A 26,602-nucleotide genomic window follows, 5' to 3' on the forward strand; every position below is an offset into this window, starting at 1 on the left:
CTCCAGCATCCAGTGTCCCCTCTGAGCCTCCATTAGCAGCCTGTGATCCAATACCTGCTTCTGACCACCCTCTTTTTAAAAAGTGAAATGATGAATATGAAACAGCTCTCCACTAAGCTTTTCTTCTACAAAGTGGGATTGCTACTGGGATCCTAAGGAGAAAAGTGCTTTAGGAACAGGCAAGACACTTGCTGCAGAGTTAATAAGAGGTTAGATGTCTCTAAGCTGCTTCAGAAAGGGCAAGCACTTTATGGGGGGAGATGATGGTCTAAGTCTTGCATTTTCTCCTCTAGTATCTTCCTTTCTCCACCAGCAATTGCCTGCCTTAGTCACCCTCACAATCCCTGCATGGAGTATCTCTGTCATCCCTGCCCATACTAACTTTTTCTCCTCCACTCACTTAAAATCTTTTAGAGAATCGCCACAGTCAGTAATGAAGTCGCAGACTTCTGTAATCAAGAGTTTCCACACATGTACGACGGGATATAAAAGTCTAAACCTGCAAATCAAGGATGCAATTTTTGTGCCTCAACCATACTAGATAGTGGACATATTTACATGTGCAATTAATATGAAGCAATAAACTCCATAGTTTATTGCTCCCAGGCATGCCGTATGAAAGTGCACCTGGGAGTAATATACTGCCAATATATATTGCCATTTGAATATGCGCCCAAGAGCAGAACATGTTGAGCTGGGTTGGAGCAACCTTAGCTAGCAGGGGATCTGGTGAGGGGGTTACAATGCCAGCCAGGGGCTACTCCCCCCAAGCTCAACATACTGTGGAAAGGCTGGCTGGGACACGGGGGTTCTTCAGTGTGGGGTTAGTTGGCAGGAAGCCCCTGCACTGAAGCACCCTTGTGTTTCAGCCAGCTGGGATAGCATCTACATGTGTGCTGCTGCAGAGCTTTTTACTCCACAGCAAATAGTATTTGTATTTACAGGCATTATCACGGTGTGGAGTAAATAAGTTTACTCCAGACTAATAAGGGTGTTGAAATAGATTAATCCAGGCCTCTAATATGACTAAAAAAAGAGAGTGAAGGAAAAAAAATGGTCTTGCTTCGTATTTTAAGATGTTTTAAAATAAAAAAAACCCTTCTTCTGCTTATTATGACTCCATGCACAATTCTTTTGGAACAAATGTTTGTCCTTTCCTAAAAACAAAAAGGTGATAACAGTTCTCAAAACAAAACTTGATCGTTGCTAGCTGCTCCAGTGGCAGATTAGGGCAGGGGGCCAGGACCTACCGCAGGCCTGCAGCTCTTTCCAAGCCGAGTGCCTTGATCACACAATTGGGGCATGGGGCTGGAACCTGCCCCTGATCAAGACAGTTTCCAGCCCCTGCTCTGCAATTGAGGGCTGGAGGCTGGGGAGCATATTCTTCACTCAGCTCCATGAGTGTGGAGCTGGATGGGAAACAGGCTGGGGAGCTTGTTCCCCACTCAACTTTGTGAGCATGGAGCTGGGCAGGGAACGGGCTCCCCAGCCCCTGCAAGCAGGGAGCTCCCAGCACCAGCTCTTTGACCATCAAGAAGAACCTCCCAACCTGGGCCCCATGACTGCGGAGCTCAGGCTGGGAGATAAGGGTCTCCCAGCCTGAGTCCTGCAACCATAGACCTGGCACTGGGAGATAAGGGTCTTCCAGCCTGAGCCCCGCGACCGCAGAGCTGGTGCTGGGAGATAAGGGTATCCCAGCCTCCACTCATGATCTTGGAGTGGAGGGCTGGGAGTTCCTTGCTGCAAGGGCAGAGGGACATAGTCTCTGCCTGGGCACCAGTGGAAGAGCCCACCCTCGCAGCAGGCAGGGGCAGGGGCAGGGAACAACCTCTCACAGATTTTCTTCCGTCATGCATCTACATGAGCGCTACTTAAAAGCCCTTAAAAGCCGTGGTTTGACGTAGCTCCCAGCACTCAGGAGCCAGGAGCAGTGGGGAGAGGAGGGATCCAGGCACACATGTGTCCCACACACACGTGTGCCCCCTTACCGGACCCAGAGCAGAGGCGAACGCAGCAGCAGCAGCAGAGGTGAATGCAGCAGCAGCAGGGGCAGCAGCAGCTGATCCCCCTAAGGTAAGCGGGGCAGAGGGACTGATGCAGCTGAGCCAGATCCGGAGGGGAAGCCCCCCGGATCCCTCTTAACTGAGCTGGTAGGGAGCCGTGCTCCCGAGCTGTGCGAACAGAGCGTGCAAACAGGCACGTTCTGTAAGAGCGCGCCAGCGTTTGTGTCGGCGTTTGCGCCAGCAGGTGAGCAGGAAGGTCCAGGAGGCAGACTCCTGCTAGTATGGGGCGAAGGCAACACACTCAGCCAGAAACAGGCCGCAAATCCTACGATGGTGTCAACATGGAGTGCTGCCAGGGCCCCTGCCCGGGGGGCACAGCCTTCCCGGGTCTTGTCTGAGGCCTCCACTCAGACAGAGCCCACGGAAGGGCCCCCCACCCCCTGGCCTGTGGGCATTGCCCAGCAAGGCCTGGGGGGGCAGGGACTGGGGACCCCCACACCTGTCCTGCAGGTGCACACCTCAGGGCCCTGGAGGTGCAGGTGAGGGAGCTCCAGGAGGAGGTTAGCAGGCTGAGGGGAATCAAGGAGGCAGAGGAAGAAATTGACAGGTATTTTCTTTCCCTGCAGGGTTATGCACCCAAGGAAGATGCACCTCAAGAAGTGCCCTCCACTGCTGAGTGGCAGACGGTCACCTCCCGAACCAGGGCTGCTCATAACACAGCACTACCAGTTCCTCCAGTCCGCCTGGAGTACAGGTACGAGGCCCTGGCAACTCTGAAGGAGAAGGAAGGAGAGGAGGAAACCGGGAAAGAGGCAACTCCGCGCTCCCCATGTTCTGAGCAGGCCGAAGGAAATAAGCAGGCCAGGAGGAGAAAGCATCACGTGATCGTCATAGGCGACTCCATCCTGAGAGGTATGGAGGTCCCCATCTGTTGCTGGGACCCCTCAGTATGCGAGGTCTACTGCCTACCTGGAGCAAAGATTCAGGACGTGAAGGGGATGATCCAAACCGTGATCCAGCCCACCGATTACTACCCCATAGCCCTAGTCCATGTGGGTACTAATGATGCGGCCAGGAGAAGCCCTGATTGCCTGATGGAGGACTACCATGCTCTGGGGTGCATCCTAAAGGAGATAGGCACACAGGTGGTTTTTTCTTCTATCCTACCAGTGAGTGGACGTGGAAGATGGCATGCAACATGCATTGTGGAGACCAACTGGCGGCTTTGGGAATGGTGTCTCGAGGTGGGCTTTGCTTCCTCAACCATGACCGGCACATCACGACAAGAGATGTGCTTGGATGCGATGGGCTCCACCTTTCCCCTAAAGGTAAGCGTGTGTTTTCTTCTAGGTTGGCGGACCTCCTCCGGCAGGCTTTAAACTAGGCTCACTGGGCAAAGGGGAAGACGAGGGTGGAGGAATCATCGGACTGCCAGACCAAGCAACACCCACAAGTGCAGCCCAGCCTAGACCGACGAGCGAAACATACACACAGGTAAGCGACAGGGGCCAGGGCAATGCTGAAAGTAGGGGGCCAGTACACATATCCATAGGAGGCCTCAAATGCCTCTAAACAAACGCTCATAGTATGGGAAACAAGCAGGAGGAACTCACCCTCCTGCTGGCTGACACCAACCCAGACATAGTGGGGATCACTGAAACACAGTGGGACTCAACGCATGACTGGGCGGTGAATATCAAGGGCTATAGGCTGTAGAGGAGGGACAGGATAGGAAGGAAAGGTGGGGGTGTGGCACCCTACATTAAGGAGGAATACCCATCCTCATCAATTAACAAAGAGTCAGAGGAGGGGCACTCTGAAGTGCTTTGGGTTAGAGTACAAGGCAGTCGAGGGGAAAGAGACTTAACGGTGGGGGTCTACTACAGACCTCCCAACCAAGGAGAAGAGCTTGACCAGGAATTCTTCGGCTAGCTCACGGGGGTAGTGAAGTCTAAGGATGTGGTAGTCATGGGGGACCTGAACTTCCTGGACATCTGCTGGGAAGAGCAGTCAGCCAGATCTGACCACTCACGTAGGTTCTTAGCCAGAGTGCAGGACCTCCATCTAACCCAGGAGGTGCACAGCCCCACCAGGGGGGACGCCTAGTTGGACCTGGTGCTGGCCACGGGAGATGACCTGGTGAGGGGGCTGCGGGTGCTCGACCACCTGGGCGACAGTGATCATTGCCTGCTGGAATTCACCATCCAGAGCAAGGTGGCAAAGGCCTGCAGCAAGGTAGCAGCCCTAGATTTCAGGAGGGTAAACTTCAATGAGCTAAGGAGAATAGTCAGGGAAGCACTGAGGTTCCAGAGGGGAGGGGAGCCAGGTGTCCAAGGAGAGTGGTTGCTCCTTAAGGAGACGATCCTCCAAGCCCAAAGGGAGGTAATCCCAATGCAGATCAAAGGGAGCAGGAGACCACACAAGTCCCCATGGCTCACCAAAAGCATTCGGGAATGTCTCCTAGCAAAAAGGGAGGCTTTTTCTAATGGAAAGGAGGGGCCATCACCAGGGATGACTACACTGCAGTTGCTCAGGGATGTAGGGGGACAGTCAGGAAGGCCAAGGCAGAGATGGAACTGGGACTAGCTACCCAGATCAAGGACAACAAGAAGCCCTTCTTTAAATACATAGGGGGTAAAAAGAAGGTTCCGGGTAATGTGGGGCCCCTGCAGGACACGTTAGGAAATTTGGTCGTCACACCAGACGACAAAGCCAACATATTTAATGATTTTTTTGCCTCCATTTTCCTAAGCAGGGACCGGAACAGTCACCCCCCCGCTGTACGCCTCTCAGGCCCTAGGGGAGGCACACCTAGGCCAAGGGTTAGGGGAGGCACACCTAGGCCAAGGGTTAGGGGAGGCACACCTAGGCCAAGGGTTAGTGAGGAACTAGTTAGGGAACTTCTGGAGGGACTGGATGTATTCCAGTCAGCCGGTCCAGACGATCTCCACCCTAGAGTACTAAAGGAATTGGCTGAGGTCATTGCAGGACCCCTGGCACAGCTTTACGAGCACTCGTGGTGCTCTAGTATGGTACCAGAGGACTGGAAGAGGGCCAACGTGGTTTCTATCTTCAAAAAGGGGAAGAAGGAGGACCCGGGAAACTGTAGGCCAGTTAGTCTTACCTCGATCCTGGGCAAGCTTTTTGAGAAAATTATTCTGGTACATATCCACGAGGGGCCAGCAGGGGAGATTATGCTTAGGGGCAACCAACACGGGTTCATTAGTGGCAGGTCCCGTCAGACCAACCTGGTGGCCTTTTATGATCAGATCACCAAATCATTAGATGCAGGGGTAGCAGCGGACATAGTCTTCCTGAACTTTTGGAAGGCCTTTGACACTGTCTCTCACCCTGTTCTCATTAAGAAACTGGGGGACTGTGGTGTCAACACCCACACAGTCAGATGGGTCGCCAACTGGCTGGAGGACTGCACCCAGAGTGTGGTGGTGGACGGGTCATTTTCGGCCTGGAGGGATGTGGGCAGGGGGGTTCTGCAGGGCTCAGTCCTCGGGCCCGCACTGTTCAACATAGTTTCACAGTTTCTAGGGTCAGAAGGGACCTGAGCAGATCATCTAGTCCGACCCCCTGCCATGGCAGGAAAGAGTACTAGGGTCAAATGACCCCAGCAAGATGTTCATCTAACCTCCTCTTAAAACCCCCCAGGGTAGAAGCTAGCACCACTTCTCTTGGAAGTTGGTTCCAGATTCTAGCTGCCCTGACCATGAAGTAGCGCCTCCTGATATCTAGCCTAAACCTGCCCTCTGCCAGCTTGTGACCGTTATTCCTGGTCACTCCTGGCAGTGCATGGGGGAATAGTGACTCCCCAATGCCTGCTGATCCCCCCTGACTAGTTTATAACAGGCCACTAGATCCCACCTCAGCCTTCTCTTTTGGAGGCTGAACAGGTTCAGGTCCCATAGCCTCTTCTTGTAGGGCATGCCCTGCTGCCCCCTGATCATGTGAGTGGACCCTCTCGATGCTGTCCACATCCCTCTTGAAGTGCAGAGCCCAGAACTGGACGCAGTACTCCAACTGCGGCCTGACCAGTGCCACATAGAGGAGGAGGATCACCTCCTTAGACCCGCTCGAGATGCATCTGTGGATGCATGACAGGGTGCGGTTGGCCTTCCTGACTGCATCCCCACACTGCCGGCCCATGTTCATCTTGGAGTCAGTGATGACTCCAAGATCCTTTTCCGTCTCCGTGCTGATAAGAGGGGAGTTCCCCAACCTGTAGGTATGGTGCCGGTTGTTCCTCCCCAGGTGCATCACCTTGCACTTGTCTGTGTTGAATCCCATCCTATTCACATCTGCCCACCCTTGTAACCTGTCTAGGTCTGATTGTAGCCTGATGCTTCCTTCTAGTGTGCCCACATCCCCCCATATCTTAGTGTCATCAGCAAATTTGAACAGGGTGCTTTTTACCCCCTCATCCAAATCACTGATGAAGATGTTGAACAGTGCGGGCCCGAGGACCGAGCCCTGGGGGACCCCACTGCCCACGTCCTTCCAAGTTGAGAAGGACCCATCCACTACCACTCTCTGGGTGGTAGTGGATCTTCATCAGTGACTTGGATGAGGGAGTAAAAAGCACCCTGTTCAAATTTGCTGATGACACTAAGATGTGGGGGGATGTGGGCATGCTAGAAGGGAGGAATAGGCTGCAATCTGACCTAGACAGGTTACAGAGGTGGGCGGATGAGAATAGGATGGGATTCAACATCGACAAGTGCAAAGTGATGCACCTGGGGAGGAACAACCAGCACCATACCTATAGGCTGGGGAACTCCCTTCTTGTCTGTACAGAGGCGGAAAAGGATCTTGCAGTCATCATTAATGCCAAGACGAACATGGGCCGGCAGTGTGGGGATGCAGTCAGGAAGGCCAACCGCACCTTGTCATGCATCCACAGATGCATCTCCAGCAGGTCCAAGGAGGTGATCCTCCCCCTCTATGCAGCACTGGTCAGGCCGCAGCTGGAGTATTGCGTCCAGTTCTGGGCACCGCACTTCAAGAGGGATGTGGACAACATGGAGAGGGTCCAGAGAAGGGCCACTCGCATGATCAGGGGGCAGCAGGGCAGGCCTTATGAGGAGAGGCTGAGGGACCTGAACCTGTTCAGCCTCCACAAGAGAAGGCTGAGGGGGGATCTAGTGGCCTGTTACAAACTAATCAGGGGGGATCAGCAGGCACTGGGGAAATCCCTGTTCCGCCGAGCACTACCAGGAGTGACCAGGAATAACTCTCACAAGCTGGCAGAGGGTAGATTTAGGCTAGATATCAGGAGGCGCTACTTCACGGTCAGGGCGGCTAGGATCTGGAAACAACTTCCAAGAGAAGTGGTGCTGGTTCCTACCTTGGGGGTCATTAAGAAAAGGCTAGACAAACACCTTGCCAGGGTTGTTTGACCTCAGTACTCTTTCCTGCCATGGCAGGGGGTCGGACTTGATGATCTGCTCAGGTCCCTTCCGACCCTAGAAACTATGAAACTACTATGCCATTACTAGTAAAAAGTAAATTTGCTACTTGCATATGCAGGTAACGAATTTATTCACTATTAGCGAAGTTTACTGCACACTAAGCATGTGCATGTGTAGATGCACATGCTTACTGTGCAGTCAAGCTTCTTGTGTAGACGCGGCCACTGTGCAGCTAATTAGTGTGTGGCACAGTAAACATCTCACGTAGATATGGCCATTTACAGTTCAGTCCATGCCTCAACTATATTCCAGGGTTTTGGCCCTGAGGTCTGCTATCCTACAGAAACTGTTCCACTGTAGTTTATTCAAAAAAATATTAAATGCTAGGTGCCAGGGCCAGAATCCAATGCCTCCTTTCAGGGTGTTGGGGGATGGGGGATGGGAGGGTGGAGTCCATTTTAATAAGCCACCCACCCTTTGTTTTACTTGCTTCTTTCTCGCCTCACATACATTTCTGTCTTGGCTGCCCAGTGGACCTACTTCACAAGAAGCACTGGGGAGTGCTCTGAGTGATACTTAACTTCAGGGTTGGTGACTAGAGCACTTTGCCAGGAAGTGTGAGATTATATTATCATAGGCAAATAGGGCTGGAAGGCACATCACATGGTCATCTAATCCAGGCACCTGCTCAAGGCAGAATCTTCCCTAACTAAACCATTCCAGCCAAGTGTGTATCCAACTTGCTCTTGAAAATTTCCATGGATGGAGATTCCACAATTTGTCTTGATAGCCTGTTCCAATACTTAACTACCTTCATAGGCAGAAAGTTTCTTCTGATCTCTAGTATAAAATTCCTGTGCTGCAGCTTGAACCCGCTCCTAGTCCTATCTCCTATAGCCTTGGAGAAAAGCTATCCTCTCTATAATTGCCCTTCAGGTATTTAAGACAGTTGTCAAATAGCCAGTCAGTGCTCTCTTCTCATGAGTAATAATCCTAATTCTTTCAGCCTAATTCTTTCAGCCTTGTCTCCAAGGCTCCTAATCATTTTTGTTCTTCTGCACCAGTCTCTTTACAATCTGTCTGCATCTTTCTTGAAGTGCAGGGCCCAAAACTGGACACGGTGCTCTAGTTGAGGCCTCAGTGCAGAATAGAGTGGAAGAATCACTTCCCTTGATTTGCAAGTGACACTCCTATTAAATACAACCCAGTAGACTGTCTGCTTTTTTTGTACCAAGAGCACATTACTGGCTCACATTCAGCATATGGTTTACTGTAATCCTAGCCAGTCATTCTACAAACTGTATTTGTGCATGCAAAGTATTAAATCTTGTCTGGGTGAGAGAACTCTACAACATAGGTGCCCCACACATGGGTCTGCCTGGACAAGTGCCTTACCTACTGGATTTCTGGTCTAAGACAGGGTAGGCAAAATACAGCCCATGAGTCAGATTCAATCTGTCAGGTAATTTCATTTGGTCCTCTGGTGCCCACCAATTATTTGTACCCTGCTCAGCCCACATGCCTCACTCCCACCCACATGCACAGGATGGCCTTGGCCTGACTAGCATGCACACCTTGCTGAAGGCTCCAGGTGACCTGTTCAGCTTCCCTGGACTCCAGTGGCTCCTCCTTTCCCTGATGCAGCGCTAGCTCTGGGTAGCATGTAGGAAAGTGGTGGGGCCAGGCCAGCAGAGGAGGGAACTGCAGCTGGGTGGGAGTGTGGAGTGGGGGGCTGGTGGGAGCTTAGAGCCTAGGGTCCAAACCCAGGGGGGCAGCATGAGTGCAGAGCTCAGGTGGGCAGGGTGTGGATGTGAGTGTATGTGGAGTGGTGGGATGGGGGGCACGGAGACTCCCTCACACACTGCCCACCATGGCGCACAGCCCCCTGCCGCCAGCAGCAGCAGCAGGTGGCAGTGGGCCCTTGCAGTGCTTGTGGCTAATGTAGGTGCTGCCGCCAGGTGACACATGGCTCCAGCCAGTTCCAGGAGCTGTACGTGATGGCAAGGAGTGGATCCAGGCCAGCTTGCCGGGGGCTCCCTGTGGCACATGTGCAGCTCCTAGCACTTGCATCCTACCAGGGAGAAGTCCTGCACGATGAAGCCGGCTGCCTTCCCCGCTCCCTGCCACCATGTGCAACTCATAGGTTTCCATTGGAGTAAGAATTTTTTTTGGAGCTATTACACAGTCCCCTCCATATACACTATGCAAGCACAAATAAATCAGGACAAAACTATTTTTTTAAATAAAATTAAAATATATTATAGTAGAAGTTTGACTTTTAGTATATGACTTGGTTCATTTCTGGTTCCAAGGTGGCAACCCCCCCACCCCAAATGGAGTATTTCTGGGAGCAAGGGGAGAGATGTTTGGTGGCAAAGGTCAGGGGTTAGAGGCGGGACTTAAGGTCCCAAGAGAGTGACCAAGGGGCAGGGCTACCCTTGCGGTCCTTGACAGCTCACCAAAACTCATTAAGTAGCCCTCCAGCTGAAATAATTGCTCACCCCTGGTTTAAGAGGTAACAGGGTCTTTCTCCTTCTCCACTCCCTTCCTTCCAGTACATACATACATTTCTGGACAAACCTATTCTGCTACAGAGGGAAGCAGACACCAAAATTTGCCTAAATGAAAACTGTATTTATGTGGCTGTAGAAGTGCCACTTAGGGATGTAGGGATGTAATAGCAAAATAGGACTTAGCTCCTATTTTTCATTTGTGCCTTTAAAAATCTCACCCCAAATTTCCAATGGTAATGAAAGATGCAGCCATCAGATGAATTACCCTAGATTAATATACCATGTGCTTCAAAGAGATCTGCAAGCAGGACATGAAGGCTTTTGGAATCAACCCAAACATTTGGGAGGTCTTAGCAGGAGACAGGACAAAGTGGCGCTCCCATCATGGCAAGAAATGGTTACTCAAATTACAACAGAAATGTGACCAAAGGAAACAGCTTATCAGTACAATAGCCCCTAATACTACGTACACCTGTGACCACTGTGGCAGGACCTGCCAGTCTAACATCGGTCTCTACAGACACAAGACAAAATGTACCACCGGTTCACAGAATAGCTGCAATATCCACCATCACTCATTGATGAACGGATCCTATTAATATACCATGTCCCTATCAACTTGTAAACAATTTTTGTTCTGAATATATAGCACTTTTCAGCTTCTTTAAATTCTTTAATTGGAAGTCTGAGGTTTGTGCAATAATAATAAAAACAAGCCTGACAGGAAAGCAAAAAGAACCATAACAAAGGAGTCCCCTCCGCAAATAAACATTTGGGTAATGACTAGCAAAACTGGAATTACAAACACCAACCTAATAACAAACTGTGCTATCTGTGACTTCAAATATCTTTCCTACCATGTAAAAATAAAATCCAACATTTTTCTTTTAAAGTTAAACGCTCTGTTATCATCCAGTGTTCCACGCTGGATGGCTCCTTCGAGCCAAATGAAAATGAATTGTGATCACTCATGCCTTGCCTCTGACTTGTACACAATTCCCTGAGTTAGAACCAGCAAATCAGAACTTGTGCTAGATCATGATATATGGGAAGCAAACATAGAGACATGCCATATTACTGGAATTTAGTTTAAAATATATGGGATGAAGGCAAGATACATATACACTACTTAATGGGATTAAAGCAGCTGACTTTTGCTGGCCATGTGAACTTTGGCACTTTTTAATCAATTGCTTCCTTTTGTCAAATACGTTTAATGTGTCTGGGCTTCAGAATAATATTGTTAATATTCAAGAAGAGGATGAAATTCAGTAACAATTATTTATAAAAGCATTTCAGGAAGAATATTTATAAATGCATTTCAGGAAGAAAAACTATCAATAGATTTTAAATCCCTATTTTACTATATAATGGTTTGTAATGCAAGATACAATGTACTGGTTAAAAGGATCAAGGGATGTCCATTCATGTGGAAATGTAGATGTTTTTTCTTGGTGCACTAGAACTGAGATACTTGGCAAATCTTCATGAAGAGGGGGAGCATATGCATCTGCAGCAATCAGCTGCATGGGGTCTCTGTGGTGCTCCAGCTGATCAGAGAAATAACATCTTTTGAAGTAAAAGCCACAGCAACCAGCCTTGATTCGGTAATCCACTGTGAATTAAATCACACTAGTTCAGATTGACATTTACTGGTACGGAAAGTATAAAACACACACTAATGCAGCAGGATTAAAAAAAGATAAATTGGCTTTTAATAACATTATTTAACTAGAATCAAGTAATACAGGGATATCCAACTTAGGTCAAAGCTGGCAGCTTGCCAGAACCCAAGGGAGGGCAGTCTATAGCTCCTTACATCTTTAATATAGACACATGTTCCGTAGACATTATGCATCCCATGAAGGTCAGATCAAGAAAAGATTATTATGCTGGATGTTGGCATCTGTAGTTAAAGAAATCAAAGGACACAGTACCCCTGCCCCTCTTAATCCTTCCATGTTAAACAGGGTGATAGCACTGGACAACACGAAGAGATTCTGGATTGTATTTGGCCTTTGTAACATTTGCTGCAGTGCAAGTGAGAATACTCACAAGTTTATGCTAAGGGAGAACCAGCTGGGTTATTTTTGATTTTCAGCCCTCTTTCTTTACCTTTCCACCTTTCCAGCTGATAAACACAGGTTTCAGGGAAACCACACTGTTCTCAATTAAACTAGCTCAGCTCCAAGAAACATATATTGATTGTATCTGCAAAATACAGCTTTTAGCAGATACATAACTGCTTTCGACACACGCATATTAGCTTCCAAGAAAAGATGGACCAGCAGTTTGATCTGTACAGTCATATACAAATAATTTGATTTCAGTTAATTTGTAGTAAAGAAAAATGGCACAGTTAGAAGCTGACAGTGATTTCATTTCAGATTTGTTAGCCTGTATAAATATTTACCTAAACATATCCAAATGAAAGGTACTAGTTTTGGTACGAAGCTTCATGATTTAGTATAAATATGTTATTTAGCATGTACATATTTATTTACATGATAAAACAAGTTGCTGTGGTTTTCCACAGTAATTACTAGATTCACTAAGATGTTGTTTTCCCCATTGATTTATGTTAATATTCAATTAAAAGCTGACAGCTACTTGATCTTTTTCAATTTAGAAATACTTTAAAAATAAACTAAAGGACTAAAATATTCCCTCAAATCATTTAAATTAGAATTTTTGAAGTGATCTAAGGAAGTCCAGAGTTCAGTTCTCATTTGAAAATTTCAGACTCTCAGTCCTGCAGAAATTTGAACAACGGTTTAGTTTCACTGAACTCAGTGGAGCTATTCATACATGGCAATTTATATATTCAGATGTTGACAGGACAGGGAGATGAGAGCACTGAATAAGTACAGATGAATTTAATTGAGCTACACACCTTATAATTCACGTAAAACATTTCAGTCTCTCTTCCCATATCTTAGGAAGATTTTGCCTCGATTACTGATACTGCAAGTATTACTGTTTCTAACCTATTTCTGAATATCAGATGATATTCCAGATGTGTTGAGCCCCTCCTGCTCCTGGGAATTTCAATAGGAATTGAGATCTAGGTTCTTTTGTAAAAAAAAAATAAAAAAATTAAAAAAAAAATATATACACACACACATATATACACACACACACACACACACATCATTGAAAAAATATTTATATATATATGCACACACACACACAAATCATTGAAAAAATTTATAATACACATACACATATCATTGTGTATGTATTTTGTTGTTGGTTGTAGCCATGCAAATCGAAGGACAAAGGCAGGCAAGGTTCTTTGGGTAGATGTGATATCTTTTATTAGACCAACTGAATAGTTGGAAAAAACATTTTTGCAAGCTTTTGGGCACAAACACCCTTCTTCAGTCTCCCTACGCCTGAAGAAGGGCGTTTGTGCCCAAAAGTTGGCAAAGAACAGTTTTTCTAACTATTCAGTTGGTCTAATAAAAGATATCACATCTACCCAAAGAACGTTGCCTGTATATAATTTATAACCTCATTGTATGGCCTGAGCTTTTTCTAAACATAGTACAAACAATGGCCAATGTACTGTGAAGTAGGATCATACGCATCAGTCTGCCTATCGTAAGTGTTCAATACTGCTTGAGTACAGAAGTGAGTAGCACACACAAATGAAAAATAAAGTGGAAATTCTTAACAAGGAAAGTAATGAATCATTGGGACAATGAACTAAAGGAAGTGGAAGTCTTTGTTACATGAAGTCTTTTTAAATTACTCTAATGGATGCGCTCCAGTTTGGCAAGAAGTTACAGACTGATGCAAGAACTACTTTGTGAAGTTCCATGGATTGTGTTATACAGGTCAGAGTCAGTGATCATAAAGTACCTTGTGGTACCTGGTAAAAATCTATGAATATATCAAAATATGACTATATTACTCCAATTAACCTCTAAATGCTAAAAATAACAAAGTATATAGTCTAGCCTCAGTTCTATTAATGGGTTTCTGTAGTGCCCATCAGGGCAGTATCGTGTGGCTATTATATTAGAGCAGTCCTTTCCAAACTATTTTCCAGTATGACCCCAGTTTAACACTTGAAAATTCACAGGGCCCCAAACACACGAGTGAAAACAAAACAGCTATAAAGCAGTATAACAACAACATTCAGGATGTAATTATTAAAGTTTGTGTACTATATACAACATATAATGCAGCATATAAATATGAAAATATGTTTTTACAGTACATTTGGCAAAGTACTTTTGTGAGGGAGTGTGGCTGTGTGGGGTTTGTGAGGTGTGAGGGAGGGTTAGGTGGGGTGGGGTGGAATCCCCACACTCTACTCCCTCCCATGGCGCACACTCCCCACTGCTGGTGGTAGCAGCAGGCTGCGGGCACTCAGGGTGCTTGTGGCCTTCACAGACGTTGCTGCCCAGTGGCATATGGCTCTAGCCAGTGCTTCACATGGTGGCAAGGAGCCCACCTCTATTGCACAGGGCTCTGCACAGCTCCACACTACTGGGGGAAGCACCGTGTGATGGAGCTAGCTGCCTTCCTTGCTTCTTGCTGCGCATGTCCTGGGACTTCTCTGGGAAGCAGGGAGTGGGGCTCCCAACCACTTGAAGCAGAGTCCTGGGACCTGCACGGCAGGGGGTAGAAGGCAGCCAGTTCCATCATGTGGGGCTTCCCCCAGTAGTGTGGAGCCCCACACAATAGAGATGGGCTGGCCTGGCTGCGCTCCTTGCCACCATGTGCAGTGCTGGCTGGAGCTGTGCATCACTGGGCAGCAGTGTGTGTACCTGCTGCCTATAAGCTACAAGCGCCCTGAGTGCCTGCTGCTGCCGCCGACGGTCAGAGCTGTGCATCACGGGGGAAGTGGTGCCTGGGGTGTGGAGCTGCTGCCCACCAGGCGCGTGACATCTGTCCATGTCCATGGCACACACCTGGCCTGGCCACTGGTTTTGTCTGCATGCTCAGCTGGCCCATATATTAATCTGCCTATGCTTCCTGAGAGCAATAAACTCCAGAATATATTGCTGCGCATTAATGGCATGTGTAGATGCACCTACTGGGGGCAAGACTAGAACTCAGGGCCCATTCTCGTGCATGCCAGCATCTTACTGGGTCACCAACACTCACTATTACTCTTTTCCTGCTGGCCTCATGAATTTCTCTTTTGTGGGGGTCAGGGGCCAGCTTCAAAAAGAGCACTAGAGATCTGAGACATACTAGCTATAGTGCTGTGCTTAGGAAAGCACGGAGCCACAAGATCAAATCCCCTCTGGGCAAGGCAAGTCTCCAGCTTCTGAGGCATGTTTCCTAGCCATTCAGCTACTGAGGCAGAAACATGGAAGGATTCTCTTTCACTCCCCCAGGTCATTGGCGTTAGGTCACCTATGTTTCCAGATGCTGGACACATATATATGCACATATATGTAGCTGGTGAGTATTGAATGCACATGCTCAGTCTGTGTGTATGTATGCCTCCATGCTGCTGGGAAACTATCAATATTTCTGTCAAAAATGCCATGTAAATGAGTAAAAAACTGCCACCTAAATGACCACAGGGAAATAGAATGTCAGTCTAAACCAGGGGCAGGCAATTATTTTGGGCGGAGGGCTGCTCAGTGAGTTTTGGCAAGCCATCGAGGGCTGCATGGGTAGCCCCGCCCCTTGACAGGTGCCCCACCCCCTGGTCACCATCATGTGACTGGAAGCCCCACCCCCTAACCTTAGCCACCAGAAGTCCCTCCCCTTATCTCCCCAGATTTCTCCTTTCAGCAAGGGGTTTTGCCATCTCTGAAACAGAAAAATACCAAATTATATTCTAAAAAAATCAAACTTTAAAAATAAAAAAAAATCTAACAAGAATCAACATTCATTAATTTAATTAAAAAAATTTTTGTCCTGATTTACATGTGTTTGTGTACTGTACATAGAGGTGATTGTATACAATAGCTTCAAATGAAGTCTTACTCTTGTATATTGTGGAAGGGGTGTTGGTGGGAGGGTGGGTATAGGGTGTGTGTGTTTGTGATTTGTGGGGGTAGACAGGTGTGGGTGGGTGGGCTGTGGGTGGGTATGGGTTTTGTGCAGGGCTGGGAGTGTGTGCAGGAGGGTGGGTGGGGAGGGTTGTGGCTTCTGGAGGTTGAGGCTTTCCCACAGGTTTCTCCCCCATTCCCATCCCCCGGCAGGTGGAGCTCCTGCAAGCCCAGGCTCTGTGCTCCTGTTGCTCCTGGCCCTAGGGCACTGGTGTGGGCCCCAAACTGCTGCTTGCTGCCAGTTGCCCCCCGTCTACCATTGCTGCCCTTCTCCTTCATCCCAGCTGCTCCTGTGTTCCCGGCACTGCAGCTGGGAATCATGTGGTGCCGAGTGGCCGGTGGGGGGGAGCAGGGAAATAGCAGTAGCAGATGGGGGGGAAAGGGCAGGAAGCAGGCGCATGGGGCACAGTGACAGTTGGGTGGGAGCATGAGGCCCACATCAGTGCACCAGGGCCAGCACCAGTGGGACCCAGAGCGGGATGGCAGGAATGCGGGGCAGGGGCTGCCTGGGGCTCTATGGAGCTGGGCTTGCTCCCTCCTTTTCCTGCTTGAACAGCACAACCTGGCTTCATAAAGCCCCTTGCAGCCTCTGCCCTGTACACCTGCTGCCCTGCCCTAGGCCTCACCAGCACTGGCCCTGGGGTACGCTGGCACAGGCCCATGTACCCACCCACCCAGCTGTCACTGCATTCTGTGTGCCCACTTCTTGCCCCTTCCCCTGCCCACCATAGCCATTTTCCTGCCCACCATAGCCATTTCCCTGCTCTCCACTCTCCCCGCCCACCCACTGACACCTGCTGGTTCCCAGCTGCCATGCTGGAACTGCAGGAGCCAGCCCTGCCAGCCTTGAGGCAATTGGCCAAATCCTTCCCTGCTTCCCATCCCCGCTCTTCTTACCTGTATTTCCCTCAGTGTGGGGAGGAAGGAACAGCCCCAGGCCAAAAGCCTCCAGAAGCCCTAGATAGCCAGAGGCTTTCGGCTGGGCCTCAGAGTTGGGGGTGGACTTACTTCTCAAGCCACTTGATCCTGCCAGAGGCTCCCCCTGGGTCCTACTGCCCCTGGCTCCTGTCATCTTTGACAGGCAGCCAGGGACAAATAAATATTAATTTTCTAAATTGTTTAGGGGCCCTGTGGGCCAGATAGAATGGCCTGGAGGGGGCTGAATCCAGCCTGTGGGCCGTATTTTGCCCACTCCTGGTCTAAACACTTCACCAGTATGAGCCTGTAGGAATGCAAGTTAGTTAAATTGCCCTAACTGTGACCCTGAATGAAGTGAGGTTAAAGGTAGAATGGGGTTACTACCCTTGTGTCACTGCAGAATCATTCAATGCATAGACTTCTTAGGGTGATATCTTTTACTGGAAAAACTGCATAGTTGGGAAAGTCAGACAAGCTTTCAAATGCAAAACATTATTTACCAGGTCACTCTTCCTCACTCTATTGCAACTATGCAGTTGGTCCAATAAAAGATGTCACCCTAAGAAATCCTTGCTTTTCACATAATTTGTGGGCCATTGTGGCTACATCATCACTAACAGTACAGAATCTTACAAATTTAACAGCTACATTATAACAACTGGAGCATTATCAAGGCTTACTAATAGAAGCTGTTATGTCTGTCTATACCAGGGGTGGGCAAAATACGGCCTGCGGGCCAGATCCAGCCCACGAGGCCATTCTATCCGGCCTGTTGGGCCCCTCAAAAATTTAGAAAATTAATATTGATCTGTCCTTGGTTCTGGTAAAAAATGACAGGAACTAGGGTCAGCAGGACCCAGGGGAAGCCTGGTGGGCTCCCGCAACAGCAGGGCCCACCTGGCCCCACTGCCCCAGCCAGAAGTACCAGCAGGGGCTTCTAGGCTTGGGACCATGTGGCTACACTGGCACCAGAACCTCAGGTAAGGGGTGGGGAGACCTCGGGCAGGGAAGGAGCCCAGGAAAAAGCAGCCCGGGAAAAAGCTGAGTGCGGGGAAAAGTGGCCCCTTGCCCACCCCGTGGCCCGCGCTCCCTGCTGCAGGCAACTTGCAGCCCACATGGGCCTGTCCTGAGCAGTCACAGGCAGCCCCACGTGGGCTGTGGGTGGCTGCAGTGTGGGGTGACAGCCACGGGGCAGGCAAGGGACTGCTTTTCCCTGCGCTTAGCACCAGCTTGTAACCCACCCCCACTGCTAGCCTGGGCCCTGTGCCGGTTCTGGGCTTGCCCGTCGGGGCTGCATGAAGTGCAGTGTTTGCTCTGCCCACCCAGAGCTCATACACTGGGCAGCCCAGAGGCAGCGTGGCAAATGCTGTCCAGGATGGCAAGTGTGGGAGCCGCAGCTGCTGCCACTGTGGTGCAGCCCGTATTGGCGAGCCCATAGCCAGTGTGGCGCCCAGGCTGGCAGCAGGGGCGGGTTTCAAGCTGCTGCTGAGCGTGGGGGGGAGGGGGAAGTGGCTCCTTGCCCGCTGCCCTGCGCCGCTTACAGCCCACCTGGGGCTGCCTGTGCCTGCTCAGGTGAGGAGCCACATTTTCCATGCACTCGGCACCAGCTCCTTCCCTGCCGGGAAGCACGAGGTCAGGGCTGCATGCTGCCCCCTGCCTGCACCGCAGGGCTAGGGGACACAGGGTGTGAGCAGGAATGTGGGGCCTACACCGGTGTCCCAGGGCCAGTGCCGGTGGGGCCCAGAGCAGGGTGGCAGGGGTACAGGGTCCTGGCCAGCAGGGGCTCTATGGAGCCAGCCCAGCTCTCCCCTCTCCCTGCTGGTGCAGCCCAGCCTGGCTCCAGACCCCTGCCAGCCTGTGCCGCGCTCTGGGCCGCACTGGTGCTGGTCCTGAGACACTGGTCCCAAAATGGTGACCAGGAAGCAGGGCTCCTGTTAAGGGGTGGGGCTACCCATGCGGCCCTCGACAGCTTGCCAAAACTGGGTAAGTGGCTCTCCACCTGAAATAACTGCCCGCCCCTGGTCTATACCCTTTTTCTGAAATACTCCTATTAAATAACATTCCTTCAGTCAGTACCCATATGAGAAATAAAAATTTTACAAAAGCCACTGATCAATTTATATTTCAATACTTTTTTATAACAATCATTTTTGTGCTTTTGCTCACATTTGACTTCCAATTGCAAAAACAGTAATGAAATCCCACTATCTAAACTCTGAATAGTTATTAAGATAATGTATAACACTCTTGCTATTGCTTACCAGTGGTCTGATTTTTTTAAACTATGACACTTTTATGGAGATACAGATCAGAACTCTGGGAGAAACAAGTTTTTTTAAGTAATGCCCAATTATAAAACTAGGTTTGCACTGAGTTATATCAAAGAGTTTTTTAAAGATTACAGACATTTCCGTAGAGGTTAGCTAGTTTTCTCTATTCCAAAAATAGGCTCTTGCAGATTTTCTCAGTCTAACAGACCTCCACAGGTGAGATTCACAACATGTAAATTCAGTGGATTTGATTTCTTCAGGGTTCAGCTTGAAACTAAATGTGAGCTGTCCAAAACTCCTCTGCAGCAGAGCAATGAATTGTTGATTTTCAATGCCTTCTAACCGAAATATCAGTATGAATGTCCAAGGGATTCACATAAGAGATCTACCTCCTTTATTAATGCACAAAAATGCCTAGTGCTTATGCAGAGGGGGCAAGTGCTGAGCTCTATCAGTTAGCAGTGAGATACTAATCATAACTGTCTAGTTCAAGCTGTCAAAAGTGTTCTAGGATGTGTATTCTGTAAATGGACTGCATTCCAAAATACTAGTAGGATGGGATCTATGAGGCATTCTTTTTCTTCTTCTGGAGGCCATGAACTCCTGATACTTGTCTCTAAAGGAAAGGAAACCAGGAAGATTTCAGTCTTCCAGGGGCCAAATAAACAGGGCTTCACGGCTCCCAAAATTCAGATGATTCCACGTTGATACTATATAGTTGATAAGGTTATCAAGTCTAGCAAATCTCTCAATAATCTGTGGTGAGAAACTAGTTACTGAATCTCTGCTAGACTTGGTGAAACATTGCATATAAATGCACTGGAGGTACTCTGCACTTTAACAATCCTAAATTCTCACTTAACTTCTATACTTAAACATAAAATAAGGAACCAACAGCTGGTGGATATACCAAAAATATGGTTACACTGGATTTTCTGTTCCCCTGCAACTGTTTAGGAAGGCTTTTACAATGGATCCCAAGGGCAACCCCAACTATGGTCTCTATTGCAGCTGGCTGGAAATGAGACTTCCCATTCTGCCGGAAATTCCAAAATTAAACGAGGAAAAAAAGTTCTTCCCAAACAGAATAAAAAACATTTTGAAATTTCCCCTGTATCAAAAACGTTCAGAAATATCTCGGGGGTCAGGGGGACCTGTGCCCCCCAGATCTGTATGCAGGGCAAGCTCAGGCTGAGGGCTCTTGCCCTGCTTCCTTCCCTCAAGGCCTCTGCAGCAAGCAGCAAGCATGGCTCAGTGCAGCAGGGAACAGCTGGGCCACACAGGGATTTCCGTGCCATTGCAAGCTCTCCACTGCCCTGGTGACGCACCTCCTGCACGTGCCACTGCTTTGAGGGGCGTAGCCCCACGCACAGGGGGCATGTCACCAGGGCAGCGCAGAGCTCACAGTGGCAAGCAGCTTCTTTGCAAAGCTCCTCTGCTCTTTGCAGCGCTGGGTCGCACCCGCTGGGCTGAGGAGGCCGTAGGGGAGTGTCACAGAGGCACTGGGGTGCTCCGTGCCTGAGAAGGAAAGCAGGTGAGCTGTCAGTCACCAGGGCAGCTCAAGTGCTGTTTGACAGAGCTGCCAATCAACAGGGCAGTGCAGCTGCAGGTTGCTAGGGCAACCAGCCGGTCAGGTGACCGGAAGGGGGCAGGGCCGGGCCCTTTATAACAGCTCAGGCTTGGGCCCAGTAGTAGTTCCCTTTGGCAGTCTCAGGAGTAGGAGTTCTGTGGCTAAGCTGAGTGGCCTGAATTGGTAGTGGCAGCCTTGTGGTGCTGATTGGCTGTGATGATGCTGGGGAGGAGAGCACCTTGATGAGAGGTATGGTTGGAGGCCCTGGTGGGGGGGGCTCAGTGTTTATGTTATGAGCAGGAGGCTCTGTGTTTATGTTGAAGCCAGGTGGCTTGTGTTTTGGTTACAGTTACATCGGAGGACTGGGTGAGGTTGTAGGGGAGTGAGGAGGCCTCAGGGGGGTTCCCAGTGCCCAATAGGGGCATGGTGCCAGTGGGGCACTACAGTTTGCGCCAGAGATGCACGGTGTTTGTGCCAGAGAGAGGTGCAGTGTTTGCCTGGTGGGGCAAAGGACCCAGAGAAAAGTCAAGGGGGCCAGGCATGGCTGTGGCCACCTGAGCCCCAAGTGTGAGGAGTGCGGTATAGGCCCAGTAGGAGGGCAACTGCTTCAGGGAGCATGGTGTGGGCCCTGGAAAGGGCAAGGCCCCAGAGGGGGGCCAGAGAGTGCGAGGAGCGCGGTCTAGGCCCAGTAGGAGGGCAACCGCTGCGGGGAGCGTGGCATGGGCCCTAGAAAGGGCAAGGCCCCAGAGGGGGGCAGAGAGCGCATGCAGAGAGCGCGGCGCAGGCCCAGAGGCAGGGCAACGGCCGCGGAGAGCACAGTGTGGGCCCTAGAGAGGGCACGGCTCCAGAGGGGCAGAGGGTGTGCGCAGAGAGGGCGGCGCATGCCCAGAGGCAGGGCAACAGCCACGGAGAGGGCAAGGCTCCAGAAGGGGCAGAGAGCGCGTGCAAGGAGCGCAGGCGTGGGCCCAGAAAGGGGGGCAACGGCCATGGATAGGGCAGCAGAGGGGTGAGAGGCGCTGGAGGCGCGGTAGAGGCCCTGAGAAGGGTGCAAAAGCCCAGAGGTGGGCGGTTTAGGCCCCAGAGCGGGGCAGTGGGCGGAGAGCCAGGCCCAAGGGGTGCCGGTGACAGGGCGGCGGTGTTGAGCCAGGCCCAGGGACACCAGGTGGGTGATGAGCCTGGGGTGCTAGAGAGAGCACCAGAGGGTAAAGGACCGCACAATGTCCCACGCATACCCCTTAAGGGAGGGGTGCACACAGGCACCCCATATGGAGTAGGGGCAGGACCATTACGTACTGTTCACCAGGGAGATAAAGGCAGCCTCCCATTTAAAACTCATTTAAGATCAAAGTTGTGGCGGGCGAGAATCTGAGGGTGCTGAGACCACCTTGAGTGACGGTAGGGGGCGCTAGGGAGTTCACAGGGAGGGAAGCAGAATGGAGCTTGCACTGGCGAGCCACTTCTCCACGTAAGCCCACTGCCCCCTGCTTCCCTCCCCCAGGGCTTCTGCAGCCCAGCAAGTATGACTCTGCACAGCAGGGAACAGCCAGGCCACACAGAGAAGCTGCTTGCTGCTGTGAGCTCTGCGCTGCCCTGGTTATATGCTCTGAGTGTGGGGCTGTGCCCCTTAAAGCAAAAGCATGCACAGGAGGCACGTTGCCAGGGCAGCTCAGAGCTCACAGCAGAAAGGAGATCCCCATGCAGCCTGGCTGTTCCCCGCCACACCGGGTTATGCCTGCTAGGCTGTGGAGGCCCCAGGGCAGGGAAGTAGGGCAGGAGTCCGAGTCTGCAGCCTGCGCCTCCTCTGTGCACAGATCTGGGGGTTGTGCTCCCTGGAAGCATGTGCAGAAGCAGGGAGCTGCCCTGCCTGAGTCCACAGCAGGGGGAAGTGGGGGCAGGAGGCTGTGGACCCTGGTCCATAGCCCTGGCAGTTGGGGTCCCCCTCCAGCAGGGCCGGGGGAGCAGGGGCTGTGGTGGGGGGGTGAGGCACAATCAGAACCAGCGGGCTGTGGGTGGGGAATGAGGGGCACCAGCAGGGCTGTGGGGGGCCTTCAATTTTAATAACAGATTTTGGGTTTTATTAGAGAATTTGTGTGTGGGGGGGGTTTATCGGGGGGGGGGGGGGAAAAAAAGGAAGCCATGCCCCCCTGGGAGCCATGTCCCCCCAGATTCTGTGGTACACCTGGACATGGCTGATGGCACACCAGTGTGCTGTAGCACATCCTTTGGGAAATGCTGCCATAGAGGAGACATTACATAAAACGGAAGTAGTCACTGTGGCAGTACAGTAGGGAGCGCTACTATGCAGAGCCATCCACCTCACTGTGCCAGGCCCAAAACTGCGCTTTGGGAGTCTCCCCTAGGGAGCCTACGGCTGGCTGGCCCCCTTCCTGGAGAACTCCTGCAAGCCTGGGGTAATGCTGCCACCACTGGTCTCTGTTAGGGCTTCATGCAGCCTGGGGTACATGGAGCCTGAAAACTTTGGGGGTGCTTTGCCACTGGCAATATTTCTGGGTGCCTCTTTCAGCCTGAAGTCTTCCAGGGTCACCTTGGGTATGACTGAGGGAACATAACCAGCCAAGCTTTGCTGGCTGGACTGGGATCAAAAAGGCCCCTTCTCCGCCCCTTACACAGTGAAACAGCCAGGCACGTTGTAACATGATACCTTTATTGATTTTTTTTTTTTTTTTTTTTTTTTTTTTGGGGGGGGGGGAGAGACATTTTGAGCAAACCAAAATAAGTTGAGCCTTCATAGATACTGGGTTCAGAGACCCTTTTAAGATGCAGCTACACTACTTAGTTCTAAACTACTAGCTAGTTTCCAGGTCTGATTTACAGTGATTCATCCAAGAAGAATCCAGGAGAAGAGTTCTTCTGCCTCCCCTCCAGAATTTATCTGGCCAAGTCATCTGGCTAACCAGCCAGGACCAGCAAGCAAGTGAAAGAGAGAAGGGTGCAGCTGGAATGACCCAATGCAGGGATAGAAGGAGTGGGATTTCTCCACAGTCATCTAGTCATGCAGGCATTTTAGGATGATGATAAATTTCCCTGGGTAGCCAAACTTTGATAAGATCTGCCATAGAGCCCCATGGTTAACACACTCAAAGGCTTTCGTCTTTTCTTTTAAGATGACCATAGCTTAAAAAAATAGGTCAAGGACAAACTGGGAGGAAGTTATTTAGCAGCATTCCCCAGAGTCTGTCTTGGCTTCGCTACTAGTCAGTATGTTCATTAATGACTTGGAGGGTAGACTTGAGTGTACGCCTGGTAAATTTTGTGGATGTCATCAGGCTGGATGGGGTAGCATATATTTTGGAGGACAGGATTAGTATTCAAAATGACCTTGATAAATTGAATGAAATTCAGGTAAGGATAAGTGTGAAGTACTACACATAGGAAGGAAAACTCAAATGCATAAATACAGACGAAATGGGGAACAACTGGCCAGGCTATAGTAATCCAGAAAAGGACCTAAGGATCACAGTGGAGCACAAACTGAATTTTGAATGAATAATGTACCATTTTTGCAAAAAAGGCTAACAACATACTGGAAAGTATTAACAGCCATGTCATATGCAAGTTCTGGGAAAGAATTCCTCTATTCTATTCAGTACTAATGAGGCCTCACCTGGGATACCATGGTGACTGCCCCCCCCCCCCCCAAAAAAAACCATGGACAAATTGGAGAAAGAGAGCAAAAAGCAACAAAAATCATTAGAAGTCTAAAAAATATGATTTACCATGAAAGATTAGAAAAATTGAAATCATGTAATCTACAGAAGAGAATATTTTAAAACAATCACCCCTTCCCCTCATCTTCAACTATAAATGGGCAGCTATAAAATGAATCATTATCAATTCTTCTGTCTTAACAGCAGACGGGTTGAAAAGCAGTGGAGTGGGTTTTAGCTGCAGCAGGGGAGATTTATGTTGGACATCAGGAAGATTTTTATAATTGTGAGGGGGATTCGGCACTGGAACACCTAGCACTTACCTGGAGAGGCAGCACGATGTTCATCACTGAATATTTTCAATGACGTATTAGATCTGTGGTTCTCAACCTCATCAGCCTCAAGTTGCCCCTTGGAAAATGCCAGCTCTTAGCTTTAATCTGATTCACCAGATACCTGCCAGGCCTGACCTGTTACTTTTCATTCCCCACCTTCTTACTCCCCTCACTTTCTGCCCTTTGTCTTCCTAATTTCAAGATATCTACCTTTTCAGTCGGCCTCTTTTCTACCTTGAATTATGACAGACTACTGTTGAGTCTCCTTTACTCACCTTTGGTTCCTCCCCCTGCTTCCCCACACTCTAACTTTTGTTTTCCTAATTTCCACCTATTTACCCAAAGAACCTTGCCAGCTCTTATCTTTTAATACATTTTTTGACTATGGAAAATGGCAATTCTTCTGTTGCAAAGAACTCAAAGTCTGCAATGGGTCAGAATTTTTTTGACATTATGGATTCTTATTTGAAGTCTTGGAGTTCATGTGTAGGTTTTTCCATACCTAACAGTGACAATGTTGCAAGACCACCCCTGAGAATAACTGTATTAGACAATTATTTGTCTGGAATGGTTTCTATACAGATGACCCTGACTTGCTCAAAGGACTGGACTAGATTATCTCCTGAAGTTCCTTTCTAGCCCTATTTTCTATTTTGTAGATTCCTGGTTCCCAGACTTGTGTTCTCATCACTAGATCAAACTTATTAAAAGTTCCATTAGAGAACAGCAACATTTTAACTTCTGAAGTGTGATGCATTATAACAATACAACTGTATGTCTTTATTTATACCAAAGGCGCCAACAACATAATTTACTAAAAGCAGAGATGGAAACTTTGTAAATATACAAGAATCACTTATGAGGGCTTTTTCAAGAAAAAGCCCACTGAGAATGAAGAATATTTCACTATACCATGAGGAGCTGTGTTTGCACATTAAGTTAAGAATTTGAAAGGTATTAGTTGAACTGACAGAAGACTGGAATTAATTTTTTTGCAGAAACTTATATAATATAGTTAAAAGAGAATTTCTGAAAAATAATAAATTATTCTAATATGTACTACACATCCTCCATCTGGTGCTCCAAGGCAAATGGAGTAGGAAATGGGGAGGGCAAGGTGGATTCTCTTTCCCTCTTACCTACTTGTAGAACACTTGGAGACAAACTGAAGCTGTCAAATGTAACTGTGACATTCTCTGTCAATGTCATCTTTCATGAAGTTTGTGTCTATCTGACCCAGAGGATTAATCCTCATTTCTATTTTCCTGCCATATAAAAAAGCACATATTGCAATATTGAACTTGCAGTGATAATTAACACAAGGAAGTTTGGCTGATGTCTCAAGAGAAGTAGTGAAAATCCACTAGTGAAATCCAATCTGTTAGCAGTGTTGACAAAATCCTAGAAAGATGCATCTCCCTTCTGAGTCTGAGTTCTCTATTTAATGCGAAGTAAAAGTTAACCAAACAGGCCCCAATTGGAAAATGCAATTGTACCCTGTGGCCATGTGAACATTAAGGAAGATGTTGTGGAAGCAAAGCGCGTTCCACAGTTTAATAATAGTTTGAAAGTTCAGTTTCCCCTTTTTATAAACAAAGACTTGAATTCCTGAGATATTAAATGAAAGACTGTTTTCTTATGCAAGTACCATTAAATATAACACAACGCCATAAACAAACTGCACAGCATAACAGTGGGCATGCCTATGTGAGCATTAATGTGCTTTGGTTAATGTGCATTAAATCTAAGCACTTTTACACATGCTCTAGGGGGCATGCTTTAATTAGAGCAGCTCCAACAACCACCCTAATTAAAGCATTGCGTCTCATGTATCAGCATCCCTGCACTTAAAAATGGTGGCGGGGTGCTTGAACTAAAGCTCATT

At 48.9% G+C, this 26,602-nt stretch overlaps 1 protein-coding gene across 5 annotated transcripts in view; it reads right to left on the reverse strand.

Annotated features, from left to right (window-relative positions):
* IFT38 (intraflagellar transport 38) overlaps positions 1-26,602 on the reverse strand; it is a 218,047-nt gene that overhangs the window by 19,552 nt on the left and 171,893 nt on the right. The gene's annotated exons all lie outside the window — the stretch shown is intronic.

This window comes from Crocodylus siamensis, chromosome 12 (genome assembly GCF_052110815.1).
Source record: "Crocodylus siamensis isolate JL-2025a chromosome 12, ASM5211081v1, whole genome shotgun sequence".
Classification (NCBI taxonomy): Eukaryota; Metazoa; Chordata; order Crocodylia; family Crocodylidae; genus Crocodylus; species Crocodylus siamensis.